Source organism: Nilaparvata lugens, chromosome X, assembly GCF_014356525.2.
Source record: "Nilaparvata lugens isolate BPH chromosome X, ASM1435652v1, whole genome shotgun sequence".
Taxonomy (NCBI): Eukaryota; Metazoa; Arthropoda; class Insecta; order Hemiptera; family Delphacidae; genus Nilaparvata; species Nilaparvata lugens.
In genome coordinates, this window is record NC_052518.1 from 46,905,740 (window position 1) to 46,931,190 (window position 25,451).

The 25,451-nt window shown below is 32.9% G+C and overlaps 1 protein-coding gene across 8 annotated transcripts in view; it reads right to left on the minus strand.

The window, feature by feature from the left end:
* The window catches only part of LOC111052507 (carbohydrate sulfotransferase 11), a 98,778-nt gene that overhangs the window by 30,572 nt on the left and 42,755 nt on the right, over window positions 1–25,451 (minus strand). For 3 of the 8 annotated variants that reach the window (XM_039441231.1, XM_039441232.1, XM_039441229.1), the window contains one exon: window positions 21,251–21,334. The exons of 1 other annotated variant lie outside the window; for it this stretch is intronic. The gene's annotated coding sequence lies outside the window, so the exon portion shown is untranslated. Of the gene's footprint in view, window positions 1–456; window positions 846–21,250; window positions 21,335–25,451 lie in introns of those variants that run through there. 4 more of the 8 variants (XM_039441233.1, XM_022339207.2, XM_022339206.2 and 1 more) reach the window with 4 other exon arrangements.

Here is a 25,451-nt window from a genome sequence, read left to right on the forward strand (position 1 = left end):
ATTAAGTCGCTACTAGTGTTTACTATAAGTACAGGTATTATAATCACTGAACAAAACAAAATCGAGTGCATAATTATTATGAGAGGTGACCTGTAATTACCTTACCAATCCAGTTCTACTTGCCATATAAACACTATGATTATTGTGAGGATTATTTTCTGTCCAATGACTGGATTTAGCGGAAATTGCAGAAAACTGGAAAAAGTAACCTAAAATTGGAGGTTTTTGGGGCACTCTATAGAAAGATCTACATGTTTATCCTACAAATATGAGTCAGTTAAGTTGAACTATTAACTAGTACTAACGACTTGCACTATCGCTGTATTATCAATTACAATTATTGTGAATTTAATGTAATAAAAATCAGTAGAATTATAGAGGCAGTTCTATCCAAAAATGTTAACATCCATGCCAGAGATATTGAAATTAGGACGACTAGTTGGAAGTCCAACTTACCACATGCATAGTAATCGTACTTTCAGTAGATAGTAGACCTACCGTCCTAAGTTCTGTGTTTACAGGTCTAGTGGTGAAAAATGGAATAGTAGCCTAAACGTACCAGTTACTAGTAGAACTGAAGATGGAGCTTCACTATGAATTCAGCTTTTAGTGCAGGACATGTCTTGATAAAATATCTGACTAACATGATAACAGTGAAAACAGAGCAGGATTCTTCTAACCCCACTCCTGCGTTCCTGCTTTAGAGTTCAGTGGCCTCGAAAAGTCAGTTCAATGCCAAGGTCATGTACCTGTGCTTCGCAACTGAACTTCAGGTGGATAGCAGTAGCAGTAAAACCAAAGAAATGTATAGAAGTGGGGTGACATTCACTTCAACATTTCAGTAGATCAAGAACCAATCCGAGGAGGCAACCTCAGTACGTCATGTACTTCTCAAAGTCTAGTGGATACCGTAATTCTAAAATTATCAAATAATTTCAAGTAATACCAGCAAATTGCAATTCAAAAACAAAAATTCCCATTTATTTATTTGATATACATACCGTACATATAAAGTCTAACATAAAATATCATGAAGAGACTTTTTTACATAAATAATATATTATCATAATTATAATTATATATAGTATCATTATATACTGTACATCAATTATATTATATCAAAATTATAATATCATTATCACTATTTTATCATAAAATAATTATCATAAATAAAATACATCATATAGAAATTTGAAAGATGAAAAAATCTATGGAAAGAACTATAGAAAAATAAGATAAAAACGTAAAACAAAAATTGAAATACTGAAATAATAATTTAAAAAAATTAACATTGAGACAAGTAGAACAAAAACAGCACATATATACATTTCATTATTCAAACGAGCGACAAGATTTTTTTTGTGTAGGTAGTTGAGAAGTTGATATTGTGGTAATTATTCATATATTGAATGAAAAAGACTAAAAATTTTTTATAAAACCTCAGATTTATTGATACTTAGAAAGACCGGTTTCGGTTATTAGACCATTGTCAATCTCTGATAAACTGATTATCAGTTAATCAGTTGGTCAGAAATATAACTGATTATCTGATCATTGTTTATCAGAGATTGACAATGGTGTAATAACCGAAACCGATCTTTCTAAGTATCAATAAATCTGTGGTTTTTGACAATTTTTTAGTCTTTTTCATTCAATATAAATTTATTTCTCAATTATTTAATAGACATTGATATAAGTCAATTTTAAATGCATCCCGACACATAGACTCTATAGTGGGATGCAACACAATAGTTTAAGGGAATTAATCCAAGTATGTAAAGGACTTTTTCCATAATGTAAATGTTTTTTATGTTCAATAAATGCCTCTGACATGGGTTACATGACAGGGAAAAATAAATAAAATAAATAATTGAATGTGTTCGAAAACGGATGTGTTCGTTCGAAGTATTGTATAATCTTATAGTCTTAATAGAAAAGTAATTAGTATAATGATGAGTGGTTCTCACAAAAGGGATATTGAACAATATATTCCTTCTACATCTATCATAAGGTACACTAAAATTTATAATCAATAAATTTATGAATGATGGAATATGAACCTTAGATAATGATTTAAAATGTTGAACAATAGCAAATAGAGCATTTAGATATCTGCTTGATTCTAGTGTTGTGCACTTTGAATATAGAACTTAATTGACTAGTTGGGAAATTTAAAGGCGAAATTTACTAATTTTTTATGTATAAATGTCTCAAAAATTATAGACCTGAAATTTAACTTAAACTATTTCTCCATGACCCATTCTCACCAATCCCCAACTAGTATGTTCAACGTGTATCAGACTGCAACAAAAACTTGATCCCGTGAACGTAGAAACTTGACGTACCGTACTTAATGGCTTATATTCTCATTTTTTTTCAGTATCTCCATCTGTTTGAATTTTATAATGGAGCGTGTATGATATTATAAGTGGAATAACTTGGGTTAACTCTTGATGAAAGCATATTTTCTTGAATATACTATCTGTTTATAATATACACACTATAATAAAGGAAAGAACTGACTTATACATGTACGGGAAAGAAAATTTATGTTTGACGCATCATCGCACGTCTGAACTACTGGACTGATTAACTTGAAATTTTGCATATAGATTCTTAATTAACCGAAGATAATATAGGCCCATTAAAGATAGGCTTATTTTCAATGCTTCAAGATTTCATTAAGTCAAGTTTTCAATTTGTCATGCTTCCAGTTGTTGTATGGAAACAGCTGAACATTTCTTTTAAAAGGGAAATTAGAAGATATGTATGATTGGGGATCCTATTCGAATAAAAATAACTGATTTTCTGTCTCATCAAAATTTTGCTCCGCCATCTTGGAGCCGCTATTTTGAATCCAATTTCATTTTTTGAATTGAAAGGTGGTCATATGATACATTATTTCGATACAGAATTTCAAGATGAAATGAATAGTGAAACCCGCACATCGATATCTCAAACCGTTCAAAAAAATTTTTTTACGCTTGAACAGCAACTGGACTGATTAACTTGATTTTGCATATATATTCTTAATTAACCGAGGATGGTTCTTGGCCTATATCAAACTCTTCAAGAATCCACTCGGTCAAGTTTTCAGTTTGTCAAGTTTTAAAATAGACCCTTGCGGAGCATGGGTTACCTGCTAGTCTCTAACATACATTTTCCTATTCCAGATATTGTTTTAGAACTAGGAACAGTGAATGGTACATAATTAGCCTACGAGCTACTAATATTTAAAAAAGGTGCTGTAACCGTAACCTGCTTACTGACGATATGCAGAGTAGCGCTCCAACCAGAATTGGCATTTATCAACAGTGAAAATGGTTTTCAAGACAAACACTAAAAAGCGTAAATCACCAAGCCATTTCAATTTATTATACATTTTATACACTTTTTTGATATATAGTAATCTAATTTTCAAAATATACATTGATATTTTTTTCGAATTTTCGTAGATTTAGAAAATTTGTTACCTGTTAGATATTGAATAAATAATACTCTTCATATCAACCAACCATCTTTATTTTTTAATACATTTAAGACTAGACTGTTATTAACGTTCTGGTAACTATGTATTGAAATCATATGATAATAAATATCATCTGTAACATCTCCCTCTTTAAGACTTTATATTATCCTATATTCCCCTTTTTATTTTTCGTATATGAATTGTGTTTCTTCGCTGAACACCGCCATTATTGTTTCTAACCAGGAATGAACGTGGTTGTGGTAATTTCTCAATTATTCTTCCCTTTTCCCATTCTTTGTTATGAATATTCTGCATGTATATCTCCTCTCCAACTACAAAATCTTCGGTGTTTTTAGATACATTACGATCATAGTAAAGTTTTTGAATTGATTGATTCTTTGCCATCTTGTCGATTATCTCATTAGGTACAATTTTTGGATTCAATGCGTAATGTGGTATAGGAATCTTAGTTCTTATATGTCTGCTATTAAGAAGCTGTGAAGGTGTATATATATCCCAATCCAGCTACGGGAGCATTACGATAATTTAGTAAATACAATTCCAAATCTTGCTTGTTTGCAGCTGCCTTTAAACATAGTTTTGAATATTCCAACTGCCTTTTCTGCTAATCCATTTGATTTTGGATGGTATAGACTTGATGTGGTAATTTTTAATCCCCAATTCTCTGCAAATTGATGCATTTCTCTGCTATTAAATGGCATGTTATCTGCTATTAGTGTTTGAGGTATTCCAAATCTGCTGAATGTTTCCTTAATTTTTTTAATTACGGTAAAGCTGCTTTTGCTATTGATTGGGTATGCTTCAATCCATCTCGAATAATAATCAATTACAATTAAGTAGTTCAATCTATCGACTTCTGCAATGCCCGCTGCAATTTTACAAAACGGTTTATCTGGAATGTCGTGATTGATCAGTGGGTCTTTAGTTTTTGATTTTTTAAACCTTTGACAAATGTTACATGATAATATCAAATTGCGAATATCTGAATATATACCTGGCCAATAGTAGAACTGATCAACAAGAGAATTAATCTTCGAACTGCCAAGGTGAGTTTCATGTAAGCGACTCATTATAAAATTCCGGAGTTTTAGAGGTACAATTAACCTTGTTCCAAAATACAATAAACCATTACTCAGTTGCAAGTCATTTCTTATTCTGTAAAAGTGTTTCACATCACCGGTTATCGCGTTCATGTCAGGCCATCCTTCATGCAGATATGATACAATGTCTCTTAGATTTTCATCTTCTTTGGTTTTTTCTACAAATTCTTTTAGCTTAGGTTCACTTATTTTCACGTCTGTAGATCCCAGCGTGTGAATAAAGTCTTTCATTGATTGGTCCTCTTTGGTCGTAGTTTTGATCCCTGTACGGGACAAATAATCTGCAATGAACATATATTTTCCGGGTAAGTATTTCACTTCCAAAGTATAATTAATAAGCTTCAGTTTGAGCCTTTTTAGTCGGTTGTTCAAAATTCTATCCATTGGCTTGGACATTACTGATACCAAAGGTAGGTGATCAGTAAAAATAGTGACAGAGTCATGGCCATAGACGTATTTGTGCACTAACCTCTGAAACAGTTCAGGCAAGCACGGCAAACCAAATGGTGCTCGTAAAAATCTGTATGTTCCAAATCCTGTGCTAAATGAACACAGCTTACTGGACTCCTCATCAAGTGCAATATGATAGAATGCATCTTTAATATCTAATACAGTAAACACCTTCTTGTGTGACAATTTTGGTGCTAGTTCTTCCACTGTTGGAATGAGATAACGTTCCCTGATTATATATTTATTAAGTTCAACTGGGTCAATACAAATTCTCAGTGATCCATCCGGCTTTTCAACAACTACAACGTTATTTATCCAGTCAACAGGCTCCTCAACTGGGGTTATAATACCTTTTGACTTCAGTGATTCCAAAGTTTCTCGAAATTTCACTTTAATTTTGAGTGGGATACGCCGAGCAGGACTTATTGTTGGGGATGCATTTTTTTTCAATTTAATCTTGCAAATATCAGGAAAACGCCCAAGGCCGTCGAAGACATGTTTGTTTTTTATATAGATAGCCTGTTTTTCCTTATCCACTTTATAATTTGTATCATTTTTTTCATCTATAGAGTCAACTCTTTCAATCAAGTTGAGATCAATACATGATTCTAGGCCTAGGATTGGAACAGCTGAAGGATACTTTACAATTATAAACTTTGCTATGGATATTTTAGACTCAGATTCAATTTGTACAGTTACACAACCTACAGGTCTTATCTTAAAACCCCCAAAAGCCTCCAACAGTACATTACATTTCTCTAATGACTTGTATGGAATACCATATTTTCCAAGTAAGTGATATGGTAGAATATTAACATCAGCTCCACTGTCAAGCTTGAATTTTATTTTATGCCCATTTAGAAGCAATTCTTGTAACCATACCCGTTTTTTATTAAGTAAGTTTACAGTATAAATGCTATCAATTTCATGAGGTGATTCCATTACTTCCGCTTCCTCATAACTTTGATCTTCCTTGCTGCTAATCTCATGAGTTTGCTGGGATTGTTTCAATCTACATACTATGGAAAAATGATTGGGTTTTGAGCAATAGTTGCAAATCTTCCCTAAAGCTGGACAAATCCCTGAGTGTTTTCTACCACATCTGAAGCAGCATTTGTGATTGATTACTGACGACTTGTTAAATTTTTTATTAAGAATAGGATTACCTGATTTAGCTGTAGGGGTGGAAGGCGTCTGTTTGACTGAGTCAACACCTCTCATGATTTCAGTGCCTCTGTTCAATATTTCCATATTTTTATCCACAAGCTCAACTGATTTGCAAAAGTTGACTACCTTTTCAAGATTAGCATCTTCACAAAGAAGTTTTTTCTGTAATTCTCTCGAGTTCACTCCGAGTGCTATTAGTGCTTTCATAATTTTATCTTCCTGGTCTTTGAAGTTGGCAAAATTATTTGCGATATCCCCATGTATAACTAGCATACCTGGTTTGTTGAATTCCATTTTCAATATTGAGCTATCACTTCTCACTTGAACACTTAATAATTCAATTATTTTATTATAACTTTCTTGTTTTATCTTATTTTCGACTGCACCATGTTAGATATTGAATAAATAATATTCTTCATATCAACCAACCATCTTTATTTTTTAATACATTTAAGACTAGACTGTTATTAACGTTCTGGTAACTAATGTATTGAAATCATATGATAATAAATATCATCTGTAACATTACCTATCAATGACACTTTAAATTTAATACAAAATTGAAAAGTACCATGTGTTTTTCTCTCATTCTCCCTCCTACTTTCATTGAAAGAAATCAATAATTGTTTGATTTGATTCAAAGCCTGAGAATGAGTTGGAGGCTCTGAAAATTCGTCTTCCTCTTCACCATAGAGGTGATGGAGTCATGGAGCGAGAGATCAACAACACATTTTTGCTTTCTACTTTATTAGCCCTCATTCCTTGCATCATAAACTATGGAAACTAATTGAAATCTGGTATTTGCTTTGCTTTTCTGATGTGGCTTATCCCCCTTAGACCGGCAAAACCAACCGAAGGCAAACTACTTAGATGGAGTCTACTGTAGAAGTGTAAAAAATCCTCGAATACTTCATCCAATCACACTATCCCAAAATATGGATAAGCACTGAAATGTCCTCTTCAAAAATTGCATTAAGAATAGAAGGCATGAGAAGAAGTACTAGTAGAATAATAAAACACAAATCAACAACTGGTTATTAAAAAACTGAGGTAATTTTTTATTGCATATGATGCCCACATATGCTCATTTTAATTCTAATGAAGGAGAATTTTGTTTTTCGCACGAATTTGATGGCCCTACTCAATGGGAAAACACGGCAGTGTGAGATGATTAACCTAGAGCAGTGTAACATTCTGTTTGAATTCCAGTCGCCTTATGAACAGAATGTATTTTCCCATAGAGTTGTATTGAACAGGAAATTAACATGGCATCCTTACAATGAGAAGATATGTAATAAAATGTCATCTGGGATGAAATCTTGTCTTGTCTTTGTCTTGCGGCAGCTTGCTACGTTAAATGATAAAAAAATACTGTTAACTGCTTATAATAGTCTATAGTATCACATATTAGGTATGCTATTTTGGTATGGGGTAATTAATCACAAAAAAAATTTGGACAGACACAGAGTGTTTAGTATTCAAAAGAAGGCAATCAGGTGTATAGAGAAAGTGGATAGGTTATATTCTTGTAGGCCTTGGCTTTTTTTACTTGGTACCATCTTTGTATGCATATGAAGTTACACGTGAAAACGAGTGGTGTCCAACATTCAAATATACAATATTGAGTATCATACACGGAACACAGCAGATTATCATATGATTCACAATAGTACATTACTCGAACAAAAACCAAATTGGAGCGGAATTTTATGAAAGTTACAACAGCTCCTTAAAAGTAATGATGATTTGAAGATCTTCAAAAAACATTTGAAAAAATAATTAGTTTATAGAGTATTTTATAGTGTAAAATATTTCCTTTCAAACCAAGACTAGGCTTGAAATTATTGACCTGTAAGGCTTGTAAAAGCCTTAAGAGGAGTGCCTTAAAAGCCTTGTAAAAGGAGTTTCCACAACTCCTTAAAAGTAATGATGATTTGAAGATCTTAAAAAAAACATTTGAAAAAATAATTAGTTTATAGAGTATTTTATAGTGTAAAAGATTTCCATTCAAACCAAGACTAGGCTTGAAATTATTGACCTGTAGGTTTGTAAAATTATTGACCTGACTTTTCTTATAACTGGAGTCCTTAGGAAGTAATCTTTAAAAACTGGGTAACAAGTCTAAAAAACACCCTGTAAAGTTACTCTACATGACCTACGAGTATTTTTATTGCATTTTTGGAATAAGATAGACAATATTATGGCGTCTTGATTGACATACAGCTGTTAAAAATTATTTTAGCAAATGCATAATGGAGTATAAATACAAATATCAAGACGATGGGCACATTGAACATTTGAGATATATTGGAATCTACACATAAAGATTCAGCACACGAATGATAAATTATTGTTTCTGTTACGGTTCAAAATTAAAGCATGTAATTCAAGCTTGATATAGAGTGAAATTTAATAAATCGCAGGTTCTTTGTCACAGGTTATATAAAGAAATGGTAGATAATAATGCTTGACGTGTGTGACAAAAATAATCTGATAATACCCACAGATATTTCTGTATAAGAACAATGATTTTACCATTCTGTTTTATTGATAATCTGTATCAATAATGCTTTTAGACATTAGGTTATTTTGTAAAAATAAAGAGTCAATGTAACTCGAGTAGTTGCTGCTTGCTACCAACATTTCACTAACATTCATTACAACATTCAAATATACAAGGTTCATTATTTGAACCTTCTCAATTTTTGAGCTAGTTGAAATAAGTACTTTGAGTTGACAATGATGTGTGTGGGGTACGCAAAATCTAGATAAGGCAAAAATGGCTTGGTAGCATTTTCTTCATTTATTTATTTGTTACAAATATTGCATGACATATAAATATGGTTGGAATAGAAAAACAAGCTTGGCTAGGAACTATTCTTCTCCAATTGTTTATGTAGAATTACATGTGCGTGTAGTTACTACCCACAAATGGATGTAATAAGTTTTAGTAACAGCTATTTGACCAACAGAGACTGACTGGCAGCTTTCAAGTAGCGTATTGTAATAAAGGCTCAACAAAGAGTTCAAGTAAGTATTGTGCTTTAAGTTCAACTGTACTGTCATTAGGCTCTCTGTTGTTGTTGAAATCAAATCAGTTCATGAATTTTCAATTTCTTTCCGTTTTATTTCTGTCTTCACATTAGGTTTGAACTGATTGCTTCGAACTGATTCGTCTCTCAATTGGATGAATTTCCCACTTTGGACATTCGAATCTGGTTGATTCGTATGCATTCCTTTTCACATCATTATGGCTGAGCTAGGATTCTTCTTACAGTGTGTCTTCTCAATTCATTTGAATTTTGGTGAATCTGCTGTAAAGATTAAAACTATGAGAGCTAATAACAATTGAATGAAATTCAAATTAATATGATATCAAAATAATGTAATTGAGACATCCCCAATAATTTCTTATAATGACAATAGCAGAAAATCTGAAATAAGAACGGATTTTTTGTGTAGTATGATTCATAAATTTCCTTCCAGTTACTTTTTTCAGTTGTCAATATTTTCAGTTGCACAAGCATTCTTCACTTTATTGAGTTATATACATGTGAGAGTGCTACAGGCAAGCAAAAAAGCACTCGTGAAACAAAATCAATAAACTAATTAGGCAATACTCTCTCATACTAGCAAAAAGAAAATTAATCAATAATACTACAGTATAGAGAGTCTAAGGGGAGTGATTTACATAATATCGTAGTTCAGTTTTTTAGCTTTCAAATGATGGGCTAACATTGTTTTGTCGATTGGATTATAGCCTATATGTCGGTTTTAATCTTACTAAAACGACACCCGAGCGACTTATTGCCGTAGATATGATGCTACAATCCGTTCTTTCTTTGTCACTCTCAACTTTATTCCTTAACCAATGATCGGGAAAATTTAATTAATTTTACTCGATAGCTATTGTAGTATGATGGATTTTAAGAGAAAGCATATAATGAAGATTCCCAAACTCTCGGATGTACCACTTGTGCACTGATTATACAGAATGATTAAAAAAGAATAATCCAATTCCAAACAGTTATATTATTTATACAAATGAAAACGGTGCATACAAACTAATTTCACATCAAATTATTCAGAAAAGAATCAAGTTTACGATAGTGTATTATAAGTGTTCTATGTGATCTTCTTCTGAAGCTCGGACGACAAAAAATAGAGTCCTTACACCATGGCTTGTGAAAATACACAAAAAACGTTCACTTGGATGAATCTCGTTCATGCTGTTTGAAAAGAATTTTGGTTCTCCATATACAAACTCAAATTGAATTGAATTGAATTTTATTGCCAAAAATCACATACAAATACTTGTACAATACAATCACTAAAGTATGCAATATACAATTACCTACAAATAGACATTGATTGTAACTTGCACAACAATAATATTATCAATGTAATCAATGTAATATTCGGCGGCACTGCCAACATAAGAGTCCTTGTGTGTTGGCAGTGAGTTGCGGTGAACTTATTCTGCTTCAATTCTAGTCAAGTAAGAAGAGATATACAAATTAAAAAGAGCTAAAGAAAGTATTACACCAATATACAAAAGTCTCAAAGGCTCAGAAAAAAAAACTGAAAACTTAAGAATAGTACATACTATATGACAAAGTAGTATCCAATTAACCAGTGTGACGTGTTGAGGCCATCTTCAAGTGAATCATGGCAATCACACAGGGAATACATAAAATAATACAATAAAAAACATCCTGTAAGATGATGTGGGAACATTTACAATATCTGGTTCAAGAACGTGAAAATAGAAAAACCATTGCTCAATGGTTTTAGTAACAATGCTTGTTGGACACAATATTATACTTTATACAACTAGTTTGAAGAATATGTTATGCTCAATCCAATAATCTATGATTTCGATTAAATTACGATTAAGAAGTATGTTTATCTATAAAATCGTTTGGAATTTCATTTCTAATGTAGCTACAATAATATGTAAATTGATGCCTGCATATATGGTTAGCTTAATGAGTTCTGTGTTAAATCTATTGTTAGGACGTGTGTTGTGGGGTGTTATGTGTGCATGAAAATTAGATTCATTCTTATTGATATGGAGTATTATATTTTTCATATAATTCTGTCTTATTGTAGGGACCTTGAATTCAAGAAAAATTTCCCTACTAGGATAGAGTCGAGGTCTTCCTAATGCTGCTCTTATAATATGTTTTTGTAAGATAAATGATTTGTTCAGATGTGTATCATATGCAGCTCCCCATACTTCATTAATGTATTGAAATAATGAGTGAGCATATGCAAAGTAAATTGTCCAGTTATATTGGGTGAAAAGGTGATATACTTAGTTTTGTCAGCATTTAAAGTCAGCATGAAGCCATCTTCTAACAATTATCAAGTTCCTATTGGCTATATTGACAGTTTCTTCCCAGCTTTTGCCGCTGAAGATCAATACAGTGTCATCTGCAAAAGACAGAGTGGTGCAATCTTGGAGGTTTAGTTTGAGTAGGTCATTCACATAAAACAAAAAAAGAATTGGTGATAGCACAGAACCTTGAGGCAAGTCGAAACCTGAAGTATTTTTAAGATCAGTTTGACCCTGAAGATGTAGGTATTGTTTCCTTTCAGTCAAGTATGAAGAAAATAAATCATTTGCTGCACCTCTAATTTAGCCCTATCAAATTTGTTTAATAATATATTGTGAGGTATTGTATCAAAAGCTTTTGATAGATCCATGAACACTGCAAGAGTTTTTCTATTGCTATTAAAATTGTCAAAAATTATTTTGTTCAAGTGGATGACTGCCTTTAGTAGACTTACTTTTTCGAAAACCAAATTGCTTTTCATTTATTATATTTTCTTTCTCCAAAAAACTCATAATTCTGTTTTTTCTAATATTTTGGAAATAGGTTTACTTATCAAGCATATCGGTCTATATTTTTTTTTAATCTCCGGTTTAAGGTATTGGGATGATTCTGACTTCTCTGAATTTTTTCAGGAAATATCCTTTATTTAAACATTTGTTGAATATATGTTCTAAGGGTCCAGTTATATAGTGAGAAATTTTTTTATGAAAGGTCCTGTGAAGTTATCTGGTCCTGGTGTAGATTTGTTTTTCAACTGATTTATAATTGTTATTATTTCGTTTGAGTTTGTGGGGTTGGGAAAGATACGACATGAATTTGATAGCGATCGAAGAGCTGGGATATCACTTACATTTCCTGATATTTTTTTGGCAAATGATACACCCACATTAGCAAAGTAATCGTTGAGTATATCTGCATCTAGGCTTATTTCTTTTGTGTTTTTCTTTATTTCCAGCAGCTCATTAATAAAACTTAACTTTATCATTAATGTATTTCTAAATTTTCTTGGCGTTATTCCTATGTTCATCGTTAACTTCGTTCAACTTCTCATTAAAATAATCTATTTTTGCCTTTTTTATTAAATTATTTAAAGTATTCCGGTAGTTTTTGTAGCAAAACCGGTGGGTTTGCAATTCAATATTGTTTGGCTGTCGTGAGAGTTTCCTGTGTAATTTGTCTCTTTCTTGGATTGCATTGACTAGACTGGGTGTTACCCATTTTTTACTGGTTTGTTTTTTTTTTTACTTAATCTGATTGTTTTTGTTCTTTTATTTGTGAGTTGTCAATTTTTCATATAAAATTGCTAACCATTGCATCGATATTGTCGGTGTTGTAAATATCAGCCCAGTTTTCAACCTGTAAGTCAGCTATTAATCCGTCAAAGTCAGTTACAGTTGGTCCATAATTCCCCTGCTACCGCGTTATTTTTCAAGGCTTAACTCAAGTGCAGTGAAACACTGTAATGGTCTGTTATGTTAGTTTTAATAATCACGCCACACTGCAGGTCTCTATTGTTTCCACCCTCCTTAAAAAATATGTGGTCTATGCAGGTACCATTTCCATTCACTATCCTTGACGGCTTATTAATCCTTGTCGGCTTATTAATGTAGGATTTAAATCCGTTGATATGTAGAGTACTCAAGTACTCATTTGTTAATATTAGACTATTGTTATCTAAAATATTAGGATTTATATCGCTCTTTAAAATGACATTGTTAGTGTCCTTCATTCTATTCAAACAAGCGTCTAGACTTGATATTAAATTATTAATGTTGGTAACTGGAGAGCGATAAATTAAAATTATTGTATATTTTATGTTATAAATTAAACAAGCTATACAGATTGAATTCGATTCTTCGATATCCAAATCGATTATTTCAAAATGAAAATTTTTATCAACAAATAAACATATCCCATCACACTTTGAATGTTTACTTTTATTCTGTACAACATTATATCCTTCAAGACCGTTAGTGAAATGAGCATCATCCGTAATCCACGTTTCTGACAAGGCAATAATATGAAATTTGAAGTTTATATTTCCCAAATAATGAACCAATTCTTCAAAGTTTTTATTCAGGCTTCTTATATTAGTACAAAAAAAATTCAATAGGTTTTTATTGCTTAGGTTATGTGGTTCGAATGAGAATAAATCAACTATTTCACTTGTATCATGATAGCCTATGAGATCATCATCACATTCAAGAACTGACGTATATTTTTGTATAAGAGTATAATACTATTCTGTAAAATTTATAATAATATTAACTGTAATAAAAAAAACAAAGTGAGTGAGTTAATAAGGAAGAAGATAAAAAAATATGTTAAACAGAGCGCGTAAAGTTATTTACCAATCTTGCGACTTCGCGCCGCGCCTCTTTTGAACAAGAAAACAGTCTTTCCAGCCCATAGAAGGGTCCAGAAAACCAAATAACAAGAAGTGGGTTCGGAGTTGCATAAATAAGTAAGTTGAGTAGAAATGGAGTTTGAAATAAAATAAGCTGATACTGTGATCGTAATAGCAAACACCATTGAATAAACTGTTGAAACGCTTAGAGGCATATAATTGCAAAAGAAAAGATGTGATTATGGATGTGTAAGAAGAACAATCAACAGGATACTGAAATTAATAGAACAAATAATAAGATAAAATCAACCTCAATACTCTGTCAATTTAATCCTCAAACACATCAATTCAGCAGCAATTTGATCTCTCTGAATTATCTATTTGTCACCGTCGGATAGGTTAGGTATACTCAAGAATTAACTATTAAATTAGTAATCATGATGTAAATTTAATATACAAACGTAAGAGGAAAGAATAATTCAAAATACAAGGAAATTAGGTTTTACAATTACTACTATGCTGGATTCTGATGATAAGATGTTGATGTATATTCTATTCGTAAATACCTTTTTATAAGTGGGAGGCCTCCTACACTTTTTTTATATCGGACATTCACTTATCTTGCACAAAACACATGAAGCTCTTGAAGTATTCTATACTTGTGATGAATTGGTTCCTTTTTCAGTAGTTATTTTCGAACGGATTTGTTGACAATTTTCCATGGCCATATCAAAGATTGTGATTCCAAATTCAACTAGATACCATAAGATTCAACGAGATTCGACGAGATTAAAAATGATATTCAATGAGATGCAATGAGATGCCATGACCGCTGTAGAATGAAAGAAAAGAAACTTTTAACCACTATTATGAAAAAGATGAGTTCAAAAATACAGAATCTGTACTTTTTGAAACATGATACCTTAATAAATTTTTCAAGAGAAACAAAAATATAATTCATAGACAAAGAATTCAAATTAGTTGAAGTGAAGCTTCCAATATATTTCATTTTATTACTTTTAAAGGAACATGTCAACATGAATCAGACTTTATTATATTATATGTAATAGACTAGCAAGAACAGGAATACATATCAATTTTTATTTTATTTAAAATAATTTTGAGACAACTTAAAGCTTGAATTTTATATGAAAATGTTTCAAACCTTGGATTAGGTTATTAATGATCTGAAAAATAGTTTTAAGAGTGCTAGGATAGAATTAAATTCAATTTACAGACATGAAAATTTCAAACAAGAAAACAACTTATAAAGTAATTTAAAGAAATAAATCATTACCTGTACAGCGGATTTCGGATGTAATAATTATACATTTCCAGAAAAAACATAAATAAGAAATTCAGATACTCCACAACTGAAATTAAATTATGGTGACTGAATTTTCCACCATGATTACTTTGTTTTAAATCAATTCACAAAAAAAAATCATCTACATGGAAAAACTAAAAATAAAAGAAATAAAAATAAAAATACAGATGGAATTAGATAGAGAATGCATTTATTCAAATGTTAATTAATAAAAATAGATATCACAACTTGTGATGTTAGAAAATCTTTGCTCTGAGCGACTACATCTTCAGCAGAACCAAATTTTAGCAGAAGCTAAATAAAAGGACAAAATACAAGGATTAATTAAACGATCCTTCTCCAAGAAATGCTCGAGCAAAAGTGTTCAGACCACACGAAAAAGGATTCAACAAAATGTAGAAATGACGTAAGCAAAACGGTATTATCTGAAAGACAAGGAGAGTAGAGAGAAAGGAATAGAAAGACTCCGTGGCACTGACAAGGACAGAGCAAAGAGAAAGAAAGCACAGAATCAATTGAACAAGCCAGCGTTTGCAAGTTTCTATATATTTAGTGAAAAACAACTGATAAAAGTAATCATGTTAAAAAACGTCTCACTGTTTCAATCGCCCCCTACAATTCTATAATGTATGCATTCACTGAACTGAATCACTCTGAAAATAATTCCATGGTTTGGTACCCAGCTAGAAAATATCACAGACAATATCAGATTGCTATTTCGGCCTCCACCGCTATCTGAATTGTCATAACCAATATTGCACCTAACACCGATATACTGATTGCGATAACTGAATTCATACAAACGCAATCTTATCATAATATCATTACAGGAGGTAGTATAACAGATTGGATACTAGTGTAGGCTACAGCTTAGTCATTCTTAACTTCACTGAGAGCGAAAGAAAGAGATAACAATAAACGATAATGAAACACAAAAGAAGAATTCATTGATAAGTTGTTATTGTAATTGCAGGATAAAAGGTATCTCTGAATGCACTGTGAAAACGTTTGTTTTAAAAGCCATCGGATATTGCAGAAGTCTCAATAATGATAGTTAATGCCCTGCTTATCAGAGTAATTTATTCACATACATTTGCCTGGCAATCATTAGATTAAAGAGTTTTCAATTTTAATATCAATATGTTTCTTTACACAGAGTTTCATGCACGAGTATATGAATTATATAATGTAATATTTCATGTGCATATCTATATATATTATGTAAGCATATAGCCTTATTAATTACTTGAGTATATACATCAATCACCAAGATAAGCCCATTTACCACCCAAAGTGGATATGTTGTGTTTATTTTATTCCATCTCAAAAATTATACTATTTTATATGGAGCGAATTTATTTCTTCCAACAAAGGATAATGACACTTTAAAACATACAGTATCGTAGTCAATTTAAACCATAGAAGCAATAAAAGCTTCCAGATCCCTATCACTGTTAATCATTGACACTTTCCCTTATCAACTGGTCTTACTTTTATGTTTCCTGCTCTATCCACCAACACATATTTGAAATCCTTCTCTTTTTAGAGCTTCTTTAGTTGTGATAGAATCTTTCTACGTACCACAGTAAGTGACAAATTGATGAACACTGGGCGCTCCTCCGCTTGAAACCCGACGTCGCGTCTCCTCAAGTGTTACTTCTTATCTAGTACCTTGTGCGCGTCATCTCGTCCTACGAATTTCACGATGATCCCGGGAGAGTGTTGGTTTGCCCCCTTGGGCAGGCGGTGGCAGCTGTCTATCGCCTCCGGACCCAGGTCAACTCCGACTGCTTTACACGTGGCTAGCACAACGTCTCTGGTATTTTCTCCATGCACAGTAGGAACCCCGTGTATCTCGAGCATGTTTCTACGGCCATACTGTTCGAGCGAATCCACCCTATCGTTAAGCACTTCTACACTTGTTTTTAGTTTAGTGTTTTCAGTTTGTAAGTTTGATATTATATCCTGCTGGGCCTTTATTATACCCTCCAGCCTAATTAACGTGTCACAATTTGCACTGATTTTATTCAAACAAGCTTCAAGCGAAAGTTCCAATCTTGCCTGACCCTCACCAAATTTTTTTCAAGGTCGGACATAGTTGTCCTGAAGTAATCCGCTGATACGTCGGACAGTGTACTAACGTTACCTGACGATGATTTCACCGGCGTTGCAACTGTGTTATCATTTCGTTGACTACGTAACTTAGTCTCGCATTTTTTGCACGACCAGGAATTCGACATCAGGATCTCTAATTCCGCATCAGTCATTTTTTTGCCACCAATACACTGTCCGTGGACCATGGACTTACAAATAGAACAGACCAATATTTGTACCTCGCCTGTCGATTAACTGAAAATTTGCAAGTTTCACACTCATTTTTCACTTTAATATGAACTCGAAAGTGATGGAAAAATTAAAATTAATCCTCAACTGAACGTTTAGGAAACAGAAAGTAGTCAATTCTACTAAAGATGCAGTCATCCACTTGAACAAAATAATTTTTGACAATTTTAATAGCAATAGAAAAAATCTTGCAGTGTTCATGGATCTATCAAAAGCTTTTGATACGATACCTCACCCAATATAACCGGACAACCAGCAACAGATTTAAATCTTAAAAAAGGGCCTTCAAATTCAAATTTATTTCTCAAAAAACATACACAATTATAATAATATAATATTATAACATCTAAAAATAATACAAGAAAAATACTATTAAATATATAAAATGATCCCAAAACTGCAGTATATTTTTTTATGTCCATCTATGTTTAAGGAGTAACCTACAAGGTAAAACCTGTGCGTAGACCTAAGTTGCAGTAATATATTTATTCAATATAAACTAAGAAATTAAACCAAAATAAGAACAAAGATTAGTGGAATTTACACACAAATATAATTTTGTAGATTAAATTAGATAAAAGTTAGTAGCACACAATAATTATTATTCTATGATAAAAAAAAACAAAACATAAAACAAGAAACAGTTGGTGCTTAGAAGATTTTTTCTTCAGTTTTATTTGATCTTATCCATTCCTCAATCTCGCAATTTAGTTTTTTGCTCCGGCTTGTATTGACAACAAAATGAGTAGGAACAAGATTTATTATCCTCTGTGATAAGTAAGTGAATTGTCTTCTACATACATTCAAATCCATCCTGTATTGATGGAATGCTTCTCTAATAGGACGTAAATTTAAATTCAAGTTTCTTTCACGAAGAAGAAATTTATTTTTATTCTTCTTAATATATATTATCAAGTTTTTTATGTACAGCTGTCGAACAGTTAGTACTTTGAATTCATTGAAAAGATCGCTTGTAGGATAAAGTCTGGGTTTGCCTAGAATTGTTTTAATAATATATTTTTGAATTATGAAAAGTTTTTCAAAATGTGTGTTCAAGGCTCCACCCCAAGCTCTTATTCCATATTGTAAAACAGCTTGTGCATAAGAGAAGTAGATTAATCGAGCTACTTTCAAGTTATTTAGTTCTCTAATTTGATGAAATTTATATATTAGAAATTTTATTTTCAAACACATGCTGTTTATATGAACATTCCATCTCAGATATGGTTCCAACAGTATTCCCACGTATTTTACTTGGTCCTTTTTTGAATTTCAGGACAAAAGCAGTGATTTGTTGATTGTTGACAATTGCAGTTTACTTGGTGTATTTTAATACTTTCTATTTTATGAGGTTGTGTTTGGGCATTGGGTGAGAAAGTCATGAATACGCTTTTAGAAGCATTTCAAGTAAGCAGATGTTCATCGAGCCATGATTGTGCTACTCTGAGACCATTTTCTGCGCTAAGGCGCACGTCTTCCCAGGAATTCCCAGTGAAAGTGAGAGCGGTATCATCAGCAAAGGATACGATTGAGCAGTTCCCAATGTCAACTTTAAGAAAATCATTTATATAAATTTGGAAAAGTATTGGTGATAAAACAGTGCCTTGATGCAGACCATATTCAGTAAGTTTTTTATTACTTGATAAAGTATTCAGCGTAAGTAGTTGATACCGTTCAGTTAGATAACTATTGAATAGTTTGAGAGGTGAGCCTCTGATTCCAAGGTGTTCCATCTTCTCCAATAATCTTGACTGGGTTAGTCAAAAGCCTTTGCCAAGTCTAAGAAAGTTGTTAAAGTTTTCTTTTTACTGTTGAAGTTTTCAATTATTCTTTTCAAAAAGTCGGATATTGCATCTTCTGTTGATATGCCACTCTTAAATCCATATTGATTTATATTGATAATTCTATGTTTATTCAAATAACTTACTATACTTAAATCACTCTGGCTCAATTCTTTAGATACATTATATATAATTACTCTAGGTTTTTTCAACGAAGGAGTACTAATTTCTAAATCTTTATCATTAATTAGTTTGTTTCCTAGAACTTTTACCTTGTCCTCGGATGGTTCCATTACCAATAACACTCCACCTCCACGTACGTTTACCGCTTTTTTTATTTTCAGTGATTTTTCTTTCGGAATTGTTTTTTTTTAAGTTTCTCTGACTTTTGCACTGCTTTCACTATCACTTCCTGTTACCACTGCAGGCTTCACTATCACAATGTTCTTCTTCTCGGTTATCTTGCGCACTAAATTTTTTCCAGTCACTTGTTGCTGCTGTTGCTGCTGCTGTTGCTGTTTATTTATTTTAATTGGAACTTGCACTACTTCTGCAAATTATCTTGTAGCAGTAGTAGTGAGTGGCTGTCCTCTCTTGAAGTCCGATGAGAGCTGGTTTATGCTTTTTTCCAATTTATCCAGTCTGCATAGAACTTCGTTCTTTTCTTTCTCCTGGGTTTTTTCCTCGTTTCAACTCTGGTTATGATCAATGCCAGCTTGTTGCACAGAGCACTGTATTGATCAAAATCCGCTCGAGATAGCTTTTTTTTCAAATGTCTCACTGCCCCATTTAATGAGATCGGAGTAAAGATCATGAAGAGTTCCCACGTCATCCAGTAAACTCTGGTCCAGGATTTTGCTCGCATTCTGATCCTCCAAGTTGATGAAGCTGTATCTCTCCGAATATTCATCTTCCTCCTCAAACTCTGGAGCTAGAAGAGGTGGCAATTTCACCGGTGTACAGAATTGAGATCCCGATCTATCCATAATTGAAGTTTTCAACTGTTATAGTTTAAAGACAATAATTTTATTATTGCTGACGGCTAGAATACTGTTAGCTAATTCTACAATAAGACTACGCTGGCACTACGATGTCTACTCTACCGCGTTTGGCTGACGACTGAATAATAAATAATAACAATGGGAACACTACAGATAATACAGAAGTACAAAAAAAATTAGAAAGGGTTCACACAATTAAATATCTTGGTATATTATTGGATCAACATATAAAATGGAACAAATACATAGATTATTTGAGCTCAAAGTTGTAATACCTCATTAGCATTTTTACAATATAAATAAAATAAAAAACATAGACATTATACGGAAAATTTACTTTGCATACGCTCACTCATAATTTCAATATATTAACGAAGTATGGGAAGCTGCATATGATACACATCTGAACAAATCATTTATCTTACAAAAACATATTATAAGAGCAGCATTAGGAAGACCTCGACTCTAATTTATTTGTATATTTTATTTAATTTGTATATCTCTTCTTACTTGACTAGAATTGAAGCAGAATAAGTTAACCGCAACGCACTGCCAACACACAAGGACTCTTATGTTGGCAGTGCCGAATATTACATTGATAATTATTGTTGTGCAAGTTACAATCAATGTCTATTTGTAGGTAATTGTATATTCTGCATACTCTAATGATTGTATTTTACAAGTATTTGTATGTGATTTTTGGCAATAAATTCAATTCAATATTAAACAAGAGGCACGGCGCAAGAACGAACAAACTATTTCATAGGAGATAAGAGAACACCCGAACTTAGCATCTCCTCACAGCAAAATCTAATCGACAAACATAACGGTGATTGACTTTACCCCTTACATGGAACGATATTGTATTTTATTGATTTTGTTACTATCGAGTTGTTGCTTTTTACCTTGTATTTGATCACGCCGCGACCAGGAACCCCTAATCCGGTTCTCCCCAGACGCCAACTGAGGCTAGCAGGCCCATAGCAACACTGGAAATTATGGAAGAAGAAGGTGTGGGTCAGAATCTACTCAGATTACTATAATTCTAGGAGTGCCTCATGGTTCAATTTTGGCGCTAAGTATTGTTTATTTACTTAAATACAAAAAAAAATACATAATTAACTTGATGCCATTAGGCCAGATCAAGAACTGAACTATTTATTCTAAATCCCTAGCAACGTTCCAATTAACATATTATTCTCTCAATACATTAGGCCTACATCTCTCCCTTCCCAAGATTTCAAAATCTGAACCTTATGTCTCCTCCACCAAAGCTCTGTTCCTTCTGGTATGACCTTAAAAATTTTGTTCCCTATCCTTGCTTCAATAGTGGCTCTTGACCAACACGTCCCCGACTCTCTGTAGTCTCTCACATAAACTTCTTCCCCCACTCTCAATTCGATTTCTCTGCCATTGTTACCAATTGGAATTTTATTTTCTTCCTTTAGTATGTCCAACCTATTACGTAGCTCCCGCCCAAACATTCTTTTTGCTGGAGTTTCTCCTGTAGTACAATGGTTTATTTTTGAACCAAAAGTCAACCGATTTACCTTGAAAACCCTTGTGAGTGGACCAAACTAATAACATCTTTGTTTCTCTTCTAATTCTAATTGATTGTATGCTTGAGTTTGATCCAATTTTGAGAATTCCTGACCACCTTGCAGAGTGGCCTAAATTTCTTAAATTTTGGGTAATGGATGGCTCACATCTTCCAAATGAGGGTTAACTGTTATTTTGTAGTTTGCACATAACCTAAATTTCCCATTTTCCTTCAAAACTGGGACAAAGGGGATACCCCAGATTGAAGAGTCAATTTTCTCAATTATTCCCGTCTTTTGCAACCTATCCAGTTCCTCATCCACTTCATTTCTGAAAGCAAAAGTAATAGGTCTTGGTTTCACAAAACGTGGTGTAGTTCCAGGTTTTACCTTGAGCGCCATTTTTCCAAACTTATAACAACCCAACTCTTTGGAGAATAAGCGTGGATGGTTTGAAATCAATTTCTGTAAATATCCTTCTGATGATTCAATATTTTGTACTTCTCCTGATCTTAACCAGTCAAATTTCTGAAGCCAATCACGGTCTATCAAACTTTGGCTTGCTTCAGCCACTACCAATAAATTACAATTTGATGTTTTGTTCAGCCATTCCACATCCACTGATAAGGATCCTTTTGGCTCTATTATTTGATTGGAAACGGATTTTTGTTTCACATTTAAGTGCTTTAGTGGTTTAATTTTTTTGAGAACTGTTTCATAGATTGAACACGGAATTATTGAAACACCACTTCCAACGAAATTCCATCTATTACAACTGTATGCATGTATGGTCTGATCGTATTCACGTTATCCATATTCAAAACCTTGACCGCGTTGCTTCTCTCAATTTTGTCAATGCTCTCTCCTTTGGAAACCTCAACCCTTCTCACATTCCTGCTTGGACAAGCCTTTTGCAAATGACCTACTTTCTTACATATTCTACATATTCCTTGTATTTACAAGTAACCAAATTGTATGAATTGTTCCCATATACCTCACAGTAATTTCTACGGTCATTCCGAACTAGTTCATTCTCCTTGTGTATTTTTTTTCTTGAACCTTGATGTTGAAACTTGATCTACTCCCACTTGTAAGGTCTGAGGCTTATTGTTGTTAGGCTACAATGTAGCAGGTTTGAAAGGTAAGGTGCATGATTACGATTTTATAAGATTTATTAAGAGCTATGATATTTTTAGTTTGTGTGAAACTTTTTTAGAAGAATCCGATAGTGAATTAATTGTGAATGTATTCTCCGAATACGATATGCGTTTTATGCCAGCCTTGAGAGCGAGTAATGGAGGTAGAGCTAGCGGGGGAACGTTGCTGGGGTACAGTAAGAAAAAATTACAGAAAAAGGCGAGGTTTGAGGTTGTGGGCGATACAAACGTACTATCAGCCAACTTTGATGAGGTATATGCATATGTAGTTGCAGTATATTTGAATAGTTACTCACAGAATAGATGGGATGGGGACTTGTTGAAATTATGGGATTTGCTGGAGGAATGTGGGCTAGATAAGAATTTTATTCTACTAGGCGATTTTAACTGTAGGGTAGGAAATTGTCAAATAATTCATAATGAATTAACAGGACATGAGGTGAGAGTTAACAACAGCAGGGAATCAAAGGGTGTTATAGTGAATAGAAGGGGTAGAACAGTTTTGGATCTATGCAAAAGACATGATCTGGTACCTAATAGTAAATGGTAGAACAGAGAGTGATGTCAAAGGGGAATTAACATTTGTTAACAGCATGGGAGCATCTGTGATCGAACTTTGTTGTGTATCTGGAAAAATGTTGAATCTAATAGATGACTTCAAAGTAGATTCAGTTATATTTTCAGATCATTTTCCCATCGAACTACAAATTACCAGTTCTGAGTTGCAAGAGGATGAAGCTTATCTGCCTCTTCTACCTAGATACAGGTGGATAGAGGGTGAAAAAGAAATTTATAAAAGACATGTGAGAAGGAAATTACAGGATTTAGTAATCGATGTTAATAACTCTGAAGCTGGGACCGTGCAAGTTTTGAAAGTGATAAAGAGAGTTTCAAATGGAATGCATCATAGAAGTGGAATGAAGCGCGAATTGAAACAAGTGTGATATGACTGGGAGTGTGAAAGAGCACGAGTACGTAGTTCTAAGAATCTTAAACTATTCAGGAGAACCAATGCTAGTTGTGTTAAAGATGTGTATCTACAGGCCAAGAATGGATATAAGAATTTGTGCCAAAATAAGAAAAAGAGCTATTTTCAGGATATGTGCAATAAATTAGTGAACATTAGAGACTCCAAAACATTTTGGGATACAGTAAAAATGTTTAAAAGCAACAAACGAGTAATAAATAGAATAATAAATGCAGAGGACTGGATTGAACATTTCAAGAATCTTTTCACCCCAAATAAATCTGCAATGTCAATAGATTATGGCTTTTAGACTTTTAACAGCTGGAGTCAGAAAATTGGCTTTCCAAAACGGAGCGTAGTCGCAGTTATTATGACAGTAGTTACAGTTTTTATTTTCTCGTTTCTATAATAATTGAAAACGTTTTCCCTTGACAAAATTAAACATTCATTCCTAAATAAATCGAAATAGCTGAAAATTTACACTATTTTATTATTATTTTATTTTTTGTTCAATTTTATAGTTTTTTGGAATTCAATTTAAACCAAGGTACCTAGAATACATTTATTTATTTATAATTTTTACAATGTAGCACTGATTGGGAGAGAAAAACTAAGGATACTCCTTGTACTATTTCTCTCCCAAATTTAGATAACATTTTAAAAGTCCAAAATAGGGTTATGGTTTCACTTTTCTAAAATTTAGTCCATTTTCACTAAAAAACAACGGAAACTGAGAATTTTAAATTTTGACATGTATTCTAGGTACAGGTGCATTGATTAAAACGTGACTATGACAATGACTACGACTATTTTGCATCATGATAATGGAATACTGTGGAAATCATGAAGAAGCCTTGTGTACACCATTGCAAATCACATGATGGCTCACACAGATGATTTTTAAGCTGTGGTTGAATAGTTGGAATTGTCACCGTCATGGAATTCGCAGTGGTGTGGCTTTTCCTAGATGAAGTCTGTCTATGTTTGTATGTAATCTGAAAATTTTCTCAGGTGAAGTCTTACATTTTGTCTTTCTTTTAATGTAATTAATTATAACTTTTATCTAGCCAGCTTGTGGGCGCTAAAAATTATCATTGTTATGATTCCTCTTTTAACTACTTTAAGCAATAAAATCATTTTCTATGTTCATCGTCTAATGAGAAAAACATTGTTGATTGCATCACACTCCGGCTAACATCTTCCATTTGTCAGTTGTCTAGTGTAGGCCTATTGTGATCAGTTGTGTAAATGTTTAACACTCAATCAATGTTTTACCAAAAATAGAACATCGGTGTTGATGATGACCATAGTAACAAAGAGTTGTTACTGTTGTTGGTTACGGTTGCTGTTAATACTGTTGTTAGTGAACAATTATCGACTCTCAGGCGTTTGTGATTGCTCTGTTCCGAACCTGAAAACCTAGGAGAAACTGAAACTGGGCCTG